The sequence below is a fragment of the Gorilla gorilla genome, chromosome 15, assembly GCF_029281585.2.
Source record: "Gorilla gorilla gorilla isolate KB3781 chromosome 15, NHGRI_mGorGor1-v2.1_pri, whole genome shotgun sequence".
Lineage (NCBI taxonomy): Eukaryota > Metazoa > Chordata > Mammalia > Primates > Hominidae > Gorilla > Gorilla gorilla.
Window position 1 is genome coordinate 116,366,926 of NC_073239.2, and position 12,467 is coordinate 116,379,392.

At 39.8% G+C, this 12,467-nt stretch overlaps 1 protein-coding gene across 8 annotated transcripts in view; it reads right to left on the minus strand.

Moving 5' to 3' along the window:
* SETD3 (SET domain containing 3, actin N3(tau)-histidine methyltransferase) overlaps positions 1 to 12,467 on the minus strand; it is an 83,339-nt gene that overhangs the window by 16,487 nt on the left and 54,385 nt on the right. The window lies entirely within an intron of this gene.

Below are 12,467 nucleotides of genomic sequence, written 5' to 3' on the forward strand. Positions count from 1 at the left end.
AAAACACAATTTAAGGTGGACCGACTTTACAAAAGGCAGGCACGCCCACGCGATGCGCACTGGATCTAAGCAGAAACGCAGAGCCGCCCAAGCCAGGTCCATCCTGGCCCCGCTCTGCACCTCATGCCATGATGTACCGCACAGGCCTTCTGAGAGGGTTCAAATCCCATGTCCACAAAAGGAAAAATTAAAGGCACTCTAATCGGTTGAAAGCTCTTTCATTTCTCTCCGACTTAAGTCATTTGATGGGAATCAACTTGTTCGCACATGAATCATATACACGGCAAATGCGGATCAAGCACGGAAAATCAGGAGAAGTGCAGGTCTATGAGACTATAAAATAACTTCACAAACACATAGGATAATGACAAAACAGATCAGCATATTTAAATTTTACTTCTTTCCTGGACAACATTTGGTAAAAATACTAAAACTTCACTTTTATGAGCAAATTATATAGATTTCATATTCTCTCTTCACCACGTCCTCCACCTTAGGCCTTGGGCCTTTCAAGCACTTAAAAACTTTGTCTCAATTAAGAAATTAAAAGCTGTAATAGTACAATTTTGATCTTCAGTTTCAATTACAGTCTGATAGACAGACTGTAGTAAGTGATCAAATGAACAAATGGTTATTTCTGAGATACAAATGAAATCCTGCTGAAGCCGGGTCTCCGCACCACTGTTAATGCAGGAAGCTCCATGTAGCCTGCAGTTTTCACTCCTGACGCATTGGCATCACAAGTGCACTGTAATTTATCATCGCTCACTGTAATGTACTCGCTGGCACCCTACGCAGGACAGTAGGGGATGAGGTAAAAGTAGCTAAAACCGTAAATCAATTAGAAAACAAAAGCTTGTGCTCAGTGCACAATTTTAGGCAAATTATGTATTACAAAAGGCTGCCAATTGAGTGTTAGTTTTGCTAACGTTCCTTTCACTTGCAATAAAATGAAACTTCGCATTACCCGATCAACTGGGAACTTTGCACATCCTGCCTGTTTTCATACTCTAGGAAGTGGGAAAGTGTTGTTTTTGTTACTTTTACGTATTTTAATTCATTTAAACTGTAGAATTAAACTGTAGAAAGTTAGTAAGTTCCAATGCTAAATCTCTAAGTCTAAAAATTTGGAGCCCCCACTAAGAAGTCTGACTTATTAAATGGCAGAAAAGATGACAATATTCAAAACTGGAATGCTAAATCTCGAAATGCTAAATCTAAAAATAACTTCAAGAGTCTTCTAACTCTCAAATTTCTTTAAGTAGCCTTGGACCCTACACAACTATCCGAACATGGGTGATCTCCATTAAGAGATGGAAAATTAACTCTTCAAAATGTTTCTCTTCCTGCTATTCATACACATTTCTTACCCAACATATAAGTCCATGCTCACAGTCCTGATGAAATCATTTAGGAAAAAAAAAAAAAAGAAACTCAAGAAAAAAATGTGTCACTGCATTCTTCAGATTAATTTTGAAGATCATTTTGGCTGCATGGTTACATAATATTTGCAGAATCTGTTAGAAATAGTTGTTCTTATCTTCTTAAGAAATAGGGTGTACACACTGTACATAAATCTGGTTAAAAAAAAGATTCTGCCACTGACACATGCACTTAACAGTGACACTGAAGCAAAATGTGACACTAACGGAGAAAGGAAATAACTCTCTCCAGAGCTCTCATTACTGTGACACTACCGCCACCTACTGGTATCTTGGGAGAGTAGATTACAGTCGCAGAGTTCTTGATATTTCCCAGGGCAAGGCCTTTAAATCAACTTAACTGTAAACCAAAAACTGGGCTTATCAAAAACAGCTACTACTTCAGCTTTACCCAACTAAAATTTGGTTTCTAAAAAGAAAAATCTCTGCTATCTCTAAAAACTATCATATAATAGTTTTATAAGAATCTTGAGACATTCAAATATCAAAAATATTCATAATTAAAAAATATTTAATTTTGAAAATAAATGGTTTTACTTATTCTGAAGAATTGAACAAGGATAAGACAAATGTCTATCCCAAACAATTTTCATTTAAGCTCAATGTATTAAAAACAAACAAACAAAAAAAAACATTTTTCCCTGTTGAAGACCAAGTTAAAACACATCTTCCAAAAATTATTAATCTGAAGTTACTGGAAAGTTCCTAAAATATCCTTAGATGAAAATCTTTAAGCTCATACGTTATACAAAAGATAACTGAGCGTTCCTCACTTAATGAAGCAAAGTGGTGCTTATAAAGGTTTTGTTGATTACAATAGCCTTTTCACTAGAAGACATTCCTAGCTTGCACTTTTAAAATAAAAATATACAATTAAAACAGAAAACGTACTCTCTGCAGCCAATTGGTTTTAGCTTCCAAACCAATTGTAACTGTAGATTCCAAGACACAGACACACATGGGATGGGTGAGGAGGGTCCCTGAGAAGCTTCTGCCTGCCACCGTCAGAAAGACGACAGTGAGAGGGCCTCTCAGGCATGGGAGGCCCAGCAGCAGCAGGTGATGGGGTCTCCTGAAGCGCTACCTCCCCTCAGCCCACACCTCCCAGTAAATACAGGCGGAGAAACTAGCCACGGATTTTCTCCAGATTTTTTAAGTGATTAATATTTTTACTTTCTTGAGCACAATAAATATATGAAGATGGAGAAATGAACCATTGCCGTGGCTCATAATCAGACCTGAAGCACTACAGAGCCAGGCAACCCAGGGACGCACTCTTCCCCTTCCCTCTTCCAGCAAAAGGAGGCATTCCATGTTGAGACACAGTAATATTGTACCGAGTACAAAATAATCACTACGTTTGGGAAAGATTAATATCTAAAACTGTTTGTTTGGCTTCAATAAAAAAGAGCAATATTGCTAAATATGTAAGTATGACATTTTGAAGAATTTACCATATTGCATGGGTCTGGTAGCTATGCTTAAGGAAATTAAAAACCACTACAGTCAGTATATTTGATCCTTATTAAAGTTCCATCTTGAACTATCACTCACATAAAACAAAAATAAACCAAGAAGAAATTTAAATAAAACCTATGGATTATAAGTGTTTGAAGATGAAAAAATGAACAATATTCTGGCTTTAAAAAATTGATTTAGCATGCAGCTTCTCTTTATAGTCCCTTGATAAAAATGAAATCTCCCTAACAAACACTTAATAAAACCTGTCAATATCTCTGGAAAGAAAAATGACACAAATGCATTAAGTATTAAATACCCCTGGAAAAAGTCACATATTCCATGAATTTTTGATGTACTATCTTGACATTAATGTAAAACCTTGATATTTATAATTGACAGATATTTAATAAAGTATAAAAGAAGATGGCTGCTGTGCAGCATGCAAATGTTCCAGGGTGATCAGAAATGAGAGATACAGACATGCACTTAAACTAAACAAACAGTTAATATGTGTTACACAAATCAGCTGCAGGCTTACTTTAAGCTCATACAACAAACCTTTGTGGAGAACCAAAATAAGCAGAATTCATTATTATGTGAATCCCTAATTCAGAAACATCTAGTACGTGAAACAGCTTTGAAACATTAACAGCTCTGCACAGGAACAAAATACATTTGCGTTAAGGTTTTTTTGTTTTTCATGTTTTTGAAACATTTAACAATAAGCATTTTTAAAATAAAATAAAGGTATTTCCATAAATACATGGAGAGGTGTTTCCTAAAACAATTCTCAAAAGACCATATTTAACCTAAAGAATCAAAATGCTCTGAAGAAAAAAAATATATTAGAACACACAAATGGCCTCTAAGACACAAACATTTCCCAAAATCAGATATTTACTTTTCTAAAGAATATTCTTCTTTACCCAGACTGATTTTTACTTAAAGAAAAACAAGTTGAACATATTAATCACCTTCAATGAGGCATTTAACTATACAAAAAGGAAAGTTCTCATAGAAATGACTCTTCTAAATACTGTATGTTAAAGAATTTACATCCTGTCATAATGCAAAATTATTAATTTCAAATATATTTATGGAAGAATTCAGTGACTCTGCCCTGTTTGATGACTATAGTATCAGAAATGACAAAATATAATTTAGAAGTTGCACCTAGCTTGTTCTGATAAAAACCATAATACCATGCAATTAAATTTTTCTGACTAAAATCCAGCTGGATCGTGTTTTGCTTCACTCCTTAAGCATACATTAAAAGAGATAGTCAGGGACTAATTAGCCAGGAACAGACACACCTAACTCGCGTGATGGTTTCGTTTTCCTTCCTTCTGCAAGGATGAGATCAGTCACAAACTCTCACATTTGGCCTTTTAGGGTGGATGCAATTTTGTAAGTTTCAGAAATGTGACCCTATCTCACATAACCAAGAGATCTCTGGTCTGACAAATTCCTGGGCAGGACAGCCTGTGGCATCCTCCCTAGGCCCACTGTGGATCCATGGCCTCAGCAAATACATGTGCTTTGTAAAAATTAAGGAGAAAGCGGAGGTGCAAAAGACAGCTCCATCGGCCCATCCTATAGGCCTATAGAGACCCCCTTCCTCTTCAAAGCAATACTGCACCAATCAGAGAGAGAATGGGACCAGAGAGAGAGTAAGAAGATGGACATCCCCAGAAGGAAACAGAGTGAGGAGAAATGGGAGAAGATAAACAAAAAGAAGAAAGCTGAATATTGGAAAGATGGAAAAGATGGCAGGTAGGAGAAAAATTTACACTAAATACCTTGAGGTTTCCCCTTTCCACCCCCAAATGAAGGCTCATAAGCAGCAGCATGCAAGACAGCGAGTTTCTAGGAGGCTGATCAACCCGTCTTCTAAGTGGATATAATGCAGTTTAACAGAATGACAAATTGCAAAGTATCTCTTGAATTGAAAATTTAGTTTTGATGACCATAAATCAGAATCAAAACATGGTTCACATGTTCAGCTCTTGAGGGAAAAAAATCAATTTTTAAGACTTTTATTTTTAAGCACAGATTATATCCAACTCTTCAGGGAATTTTTCATCATAAAGTTCTTTGAATTCACTCGATATGATGAAATAAAAATTTAAATACATCAATACACACTGAATTAAGATTTTCTGCCTTTCGCTTATATATAACTTTTCTATGACAAATGTGTATTACCTTATAATTTAAAAAACTTAAATTAAGAAAATGAAATTAGTGGAGAAATAACATTGTTCAATAAATTTATAAAATTATGATGGAAGAACTTTTTCTCCCATTGGAAGACAATGAATGTATAATCTACATCCAGTTAAATTTAATTAAAATTTGTTGAAACATGGCAAAAGATACGTCTGTTTAAAAACCTTTTTATTAGCTACCATTTGTATACTCTATGATGGGCAACCAATTATGAACCAAATTTAGTGATAATCAATCAACATTTTTGATCATCAATTACTCAACAAATATTTATTGACTTAGAAAAAAAGATGAAGATAGGTTAAGACTAGAAATTCATTCATTCAACACATACTTCATTTCCTGAGCACCTCCGAAGTGGAAGGCACTGATATCATCAGGGGGTACTGCCTAGCAGTGAAGACAGATAAGTGACCAAAAAACCACAAAAGGACGGTAGGCAAGGTCGTGCAAATCCCTCTTCTTCCGGGCCACCTTCTCCAATCTCCAGGTCCCTGTTGATCCTCCTGCCCTGTTCCTGCCTTTCCCACGCTGGCCTCAGTCTGCCCCTCACAACTGCATGCGCTGTGGCCATTTGATTAGCATCTCTTCCCCTCCAGTCCCCACAGGCAGGCTCAGCAAGGCAGGGACCATGTCTTCTTTGACCACCTGTGAGTCCCCAGTGCCTTGCTCAGTGCCTCATTCAAAGAATTCCTCTTCTTTTTTAAAATTTTAAAATTTATTTTTATTTTTAACTACACCTGCTGGAATGGGACAAAAAAATCTTCTTTCTCCAAGTGACAAGATACACTTCTACTCTTTTTCCTGGGACAGCGGAGGAAAGCTATGACTCCAAAGGTGCTGCTGAGAGGCTGCACCAGGGACTGGCAACCCCAAGGGAATCTGATCTCCACATTCCTCTTCGGAAAGCTCCAGCCCATGTGGGCACCCCTTCCACACCAAGGCAGTGACCATAGGCTTCAAAAAACACAGCTTTCCACATCCTTCTATCCTATGTTCCCTCTTATGAACAGAATATTCTTCTACCATCTAGGGGCCAGAGAATCTTCTCATTTTTTTCCCCAAATCTCTCTTTAAACACATTTGAGAAAGCTCTATTCTAAGAATCCAAAGAGAAACAACACAGATCAAGCCCACCAGTCCTCTGTACCAAAAGGTCACCAAATCTCGCCCCACCCCCAACTCACCCCAAACATGTAGCACACACCCTTCGAAGAGGTGAGGCTGGGAACCTGCCAGGTCATCCAAGCATGCTGCCCAACCACTTGTGCTGCCATTTCCTCACTGGAAAAAGCCGGCGGGGGAGGGGGGGCGGGAGGTGCAGACAAGCTACTGCTGTCTTCTTTAAAGACAGTAAATCTTTTGTTTCTTTGCCTTTTGACACTACCTGTCTCCCCACCCCCACCCCCAACATCTCAATCTGCTGACTGACTTAAGGACTCTAAACGATGACCAAGCCTCATTCTCTGGTCTGCAAAAAGTCAACTCCACCAATCGATCAATGCTTATTCAAAAGATATATATACTTCCAACTCCTCCATCTTATTAAAGAAACTAGAAATAAACAGAACGGTAAAAAGTTATTATTTTATAAGCAGGCTAGAGTGTATCAAAAAAGCAGGCTAGAATTATGTATTATCACCAGTTTCATAATATATTGTTTTAGTTTTAATTTCAGCAATTTTGGGTTTCAATAATTCAGGATAACTACATTGGACTCTGTTTAAATGAGTCAATCTAGCACGATCAGTCATTTACAAGAGTAGTTGTAATCAGTAGTAGTAATCAGTCATTTACAAGAGAATGTTAGGACCACCATAATGAAACCAACTTCCTTTATAAGGTAACTGACATTCAGAACATGTAGATGAACTCCTGTCCTAGAAAGGTATGACCTCAGCTTGGTATATAAGAAAGCTCTCTGTCATCTCCATGAGAAACAGTGGGAGAGGGAGACAGACACTAGCAGTCATCATTTGCTGAGCGCTCTGTGCCGGGCACTCTATCGAGAACTCTATGTGCATATAATTTAATCATCTCAATTCCTATGAAATGGCACTTATTAGCCTCATTTTACAGATGAGGAAACTGAGGGAGACAGACATTAAAAGCGTACCCAAGTTTACCCAGTTAATAAATGATGAGGCTAGGCAACAACACAGACAAGAGTTTTCTGGAGTTTACTTCAAGGCAGAGGATATCTAGTTGTCCTACTTTTATAAATAAAGTCTTATAAAGTCTAATAAAATCAATATATTTTTGCTTGGTGAAATTCGAGAAAAATGCTTGGTAAATACTGTTCTCATTTAAAATTCACCATAGAGGTATTATAAAAGGCATTATGAAGTTTAAAGGCAGGCAACGTTAGCAAAACTAAGACAGTGAGTCTATTATTTCCCGCACCATCAGAAAGAATACCATGTTTAGCTATTAAGTCTTCGGTCATAAAATCTCAGCCCTGGATGGTAACTTAGATTACCTAGTCTAATTCTGTTTACCATGCACATGAAGAAGTTTGGTCCAGAAAACATATGTATCAAATACATGTATGAGAGAGGTCATATTTGGCATTTTCTTCACTAGAATGATGCCACATCGATGTCCCAATAATTTCCAATATTCCATCATCTGGAATTCTATCATTTTTCTGATAACTCTTAACAGCCTCAAAGACACCCCACAGCTTTGCCAATCATTAAACCAGTATATCAAGTTATTATACTAGCATTATCTTTTTGGCTACTTTCAACTCTCCTTATTGTCATGTTGTTAGGGAAATGAACTTTGGTCCCTTAAACATTCTGCTTTTAAGCCTAAAGGAAGTTGAGTAGTCTATGAGGAGCTCATGAGGAATGAGCTCTAGGGGTGCACCACAGAATCTGAGAACCCTTCTCTGTAGACTGTTGGGGTTCTAACAAAGACAAGCCAAATCCTGATGTAATAAGTCAATCCCACTGATTTAGGAGGACTGCCACAATTGACTGAGCCTGAGACAGCCACATTCTCAAAGAGCACCATCTAAATCCATACATCACATACACTGCCTTGTCACCAGCTGCCAGGAGTTTACTTAGGTAAATCTCACTGATAACAAAATCTAAGGTAAAGGTCCCCACTGTACCATACCGGGCTGCTGGTCACAAAGGAGGGAAGTGGGGATGCAGGGAAGAAAACACAGCTCAAAAACCCTTCCCCCATCAAAGGCTCAGTGTGCGGCTCTGCGGAGCCCCGCGGCCCCCCAGAGCCCCGCAGCCCCCCAGGCGCCTGGGGACAGAGGGTTTGTGGACACCAGCAAGTCGCAGATGCGCTGGCTCTGCTCCTCCACCTCAGGAAGCTCAGTTACTTGAGGGAAGCAGTTTCCAGTTATTCATATTCCCTCCTTTTCTCTATTCCCCACGCTCAAAGAGTGTTCAAAAGGTACCAATCAAAGAGAAAATCCACAACACTGTCCCTGGGTTGTTCTAGATAGAGCCAAATTACTGTTCTCACCTACAGCGGGGAGGTATAAAGGCCTTTCAGAGGGAAGTAACAAAACTTCTTTGTTTATAATATACAGTCACTGAGAAAGAGCTATAGCTCTCAAAATCTAAGTAACCTTTTTTTGTATCCTCTGAGAAGGGAACCCTCAAACATATTACCCTGAAATTTGACAAATAAAATGAATATTTTAACATTACTAGTAAAATGTCCCATTAAAACGGCAACAAACTGAATTATAGGATTATAATTTATTAGAGTCAAAATAGAATGGTTTTATAGTAAGTCAAGACACTTGAATAACCAAACATAATTTAAAATCTCCATACCTTTGGGTAGAGTACCTGAGAGGTTTGTTATTAAGCAAAACTATTTCATATTATCTTCAGTTGATTTTTTTTAATTGCCTTTCTCATTTCATTAGGAGTCCAAAATAGATACAAGAAAGCTCTTAAGCACTGTTATGCAAAAAAAAAAAAAAAAAAAAAAAAAGAGCAGGCACTAAGATGCCATCAGTACTTGCTATTTCTCCATTAGCATTAAGATATGTTAGAAAAAAAGTCATTCACAGTACTTCCATAAGTACTGTTAAAGGTACACTCTGTCTTAAACTGAACAGGGTAAAATCTGGAAGAACAAAGAAGCAAGGCCAAATCACACAGAGTGCACCCACCTGTACCTGGTTTCTCTTATGAGAACGGCCAAGGGATATCCAAGTAGCACAAGTTAGAAAATTCAAGTCTGATTACTTCCTTTTTCATAAAAATCATACTTTGCCTTATATTTTCTTAATTAAATGCTCTACTGATCAATAGTGGTAAAATGGATTTCACTCTCTTTTTTTTTTTTTCCAGAGGAAATACTATCTCACATTGTTAAGAATGATACCATTTTGTTGGAGCATTCAATTCTGGAAACAAATTTTCAATGAAAGAATAGTTTAATCAGTGCAGATCTTTTAAGCACTACCTAGAAAACAGGTAATTATTAAATTGTCCACCTGGAATAGAATGCAGGAAATCCAATAGACTGACTTAAGCTATCTTTTACTATAAGATGTTTGACTATAGTCATAGATGAGAAAAGACTTCAGAATTGGGTTTTGAAATCCAGGTCAGCTGACTCCCAACTCGGAGCCCAGAAATTTGGAGAGCTCTTACATTCAGGGGACAGGAATGGTAGGGTCAGAAAAGCCTGGAGATTCAGAAGAGCAGGAAGAACGAAGCAGGAACGTGGGGAGGATGAGGGGACTGGGCAGGGAGAGAAGCCAGACCCCAGGCCCTCCCAGAGGGCATCACACTTCAGGGCGGGGAGAGCCAGGCTGCTGGGGCTGGAAGAACTCTCAGTGTGGAATGTTCTTGATAAATGTTGTGATTAAAGGTGGAAGACAGACAGGACATCATCTCAAAGGCACGGGGGCTGTCTGTAAACCAAGGGGATAAAGCCAGGACAGAAAGAAAGAGTGAAAACACAGGGCCGGTGTCGCGGAGCTCCTGACCTGAGTTCCTGACCAGGCCCCAGGGCTTCCCTTAGCTCTAAGGGGGGTCCCTTCCTCAGAGGGAGGGGAGGAGAGGAGGACATAAGAAACCCAGGTGGAGACAAAAGGAAAGGAAGTTCTTGTCACATTGTCTCAGTTTTCTCAGCAGTGCAGGGATGAGGGGAGCCCAGGAAGAGCTGAGACACAGAGACCCTGAATCTGTACCCAGGGAAGTGAGAGAGAAGCCGGTAAGACACAACTGTGCCTTTCTCCAGGCAGGAAGGAGACTCACCGGCCAGGCTGAGAAGGCTAGACTTACCTTGCACTAACTGTTATGGCACCTGGAAACTTCACAACACTCAGCACCCGGGAGCAGAAGCTGAGAAAGGGGATGGTGGGGAGGACACGGGGCTTCGGAGGGTGCCCTATAGAACAGGAGGGATGAGGCAGTCCAGAGGGAGGGCTGATGGACTAAATCACAGCAAACCAGTTTCACTTCTCCCTACTTGTTTTAAATTAAACTGCACCAGACCAAAAGAAACAGGACTACAAATAATAATGGTTAATTTATGCACTGGCACACAAAATAACACTCTAGCAGGTTTGCTGAACTAAGGAGTCCTACACTCTACAAGATGGTTAGCCAACTATCTTGCCAAAGTCAGAGGGTCAAGGAGGAACTCCGCCATCCACGTGCACACCTTGGTATTTAACTCTCCTAGAGTTGGAGCCACAAGGGGTTAGGCGCATGCAAGAACACGAAAGGCCTGCCAGCGGGCACTGGGAGCTGCCGTGTGGCCCAGCAGAGCCAAGTGGTTAGAGCACCTGCCTGGCATCTAGCCCTGCAAAGCCCAGCGCCAGCTCTGAACCTGGAAGACCTGGAGCAAGTGCCTAAGGTTTCTGTGCTCAGTGGAACATTCTCAGCAAACAGTAAGCAGTCAGTAGGCGTCAGCTGTTATTAGTCTTTAGTTTCTGCCATAATCGCTTTGTACACGGCAGGTGCAGAAAGGATTATCTCGCTCTAAGCAAGGCACTGGCAGATGCCTAGAAATGGACCTCCATTTAAGTGTCAGAAAATAGCAATCCAGCTACCTCTTTTGTAAGAAACATAAGACAATGTGGAGTTTAGATTTAGCCTCCAATTACTCAGGCTGTAGAAGATGGTACAGAAGAGAATCTCTTCTTAAGCACTTAATGAATCTACTGCAAAAAGAAAAAAATCTGTTTTCCCATCTGTACTTCCAGACATATATAATAAAGTGACATTTTCCAACATAGGTTTTTCCAGATCATTAGCTTTGTCAGTTAAGACTCTATGCTCAGCAAAATGACCATTATTTTTCCTATTTACCTTTTAATTTCTAAAAAAAACAAGCTGTTGTATTAACCTAGAGGTAATCCTAGATTATTAATCCCTAAAAAAACTTGATGTGGAAAACAGTTCAAACCCTCCTCCCCCAAACATACACATTTTCACAACTTTCCAGACTGGAATAATAATCCAATTATTGGAATAATCCGCCCCCCCCCCCCCCCATCCACATAGCCAATCCTAAGACAAGGTTTAAGATTCCTTTGCCTTCAAATCTACATATGACCTCCAGTGACCTCTAAATGTCTAACCCATGCAGTCTACAAAATACCACATAGCACTCTGGTTTATGCCACGTGAAATTGCTCCTGAGTTGCTTCATGGATTTCATTCATTCATTCACTCATTCAACAAATATTCAGAGCACCCACTCTGAGTTAAGTGGAAAACCAGAGAGCAAGACAGACCTGGCTTCTGCCCTCACAGATCTTCCCGTCTACTGGATGGTGGACACTGACAAATAGTCACAAACAGGAAGGAAGCAACAACAGGGAACAGGTGCTGGGGTGTGCAGAGCACAGAAAGCAGCAGAGCAGCTGAGGCCTGAATGTGGGGAGAGGGCGGAAGGGGACCCAGCAGAGAGAGTCCTTAGCTCTCCTGCTGGACCTGGCAAACAGAAGGTGCTGATAAACATGAACTGACTCCATATTCACCATTGCCACTTCCTATTTTCCCCAGAAGTCATAATCGTAGGTTGGAACAAAAGTAAGAGACTGCCCATCTAGTAGTGATCACTGACCAATGTGTAGATTTCCTTTAAAATTTGCCCTTTATTTATTTTTTAAGGTGTCCTCTCCCAGGTGGGAGCATATTTAAATTCACACCAGAACGGCCTGCCAAGCTCAGAAAAGCAAGTTCCCAGGTTCAGTTCCTAGGTTCAGGATCATCCCAGCCTCCAAAGTGCCCACTTACACCTCGCTCGGCCAAGGAGGGCAGAGGCCTTGCCTTTCGTATTTACCTACTCCCCCCCTTCTGCCTCCCCCACACTGCATGCCTCACATGCTGCAAT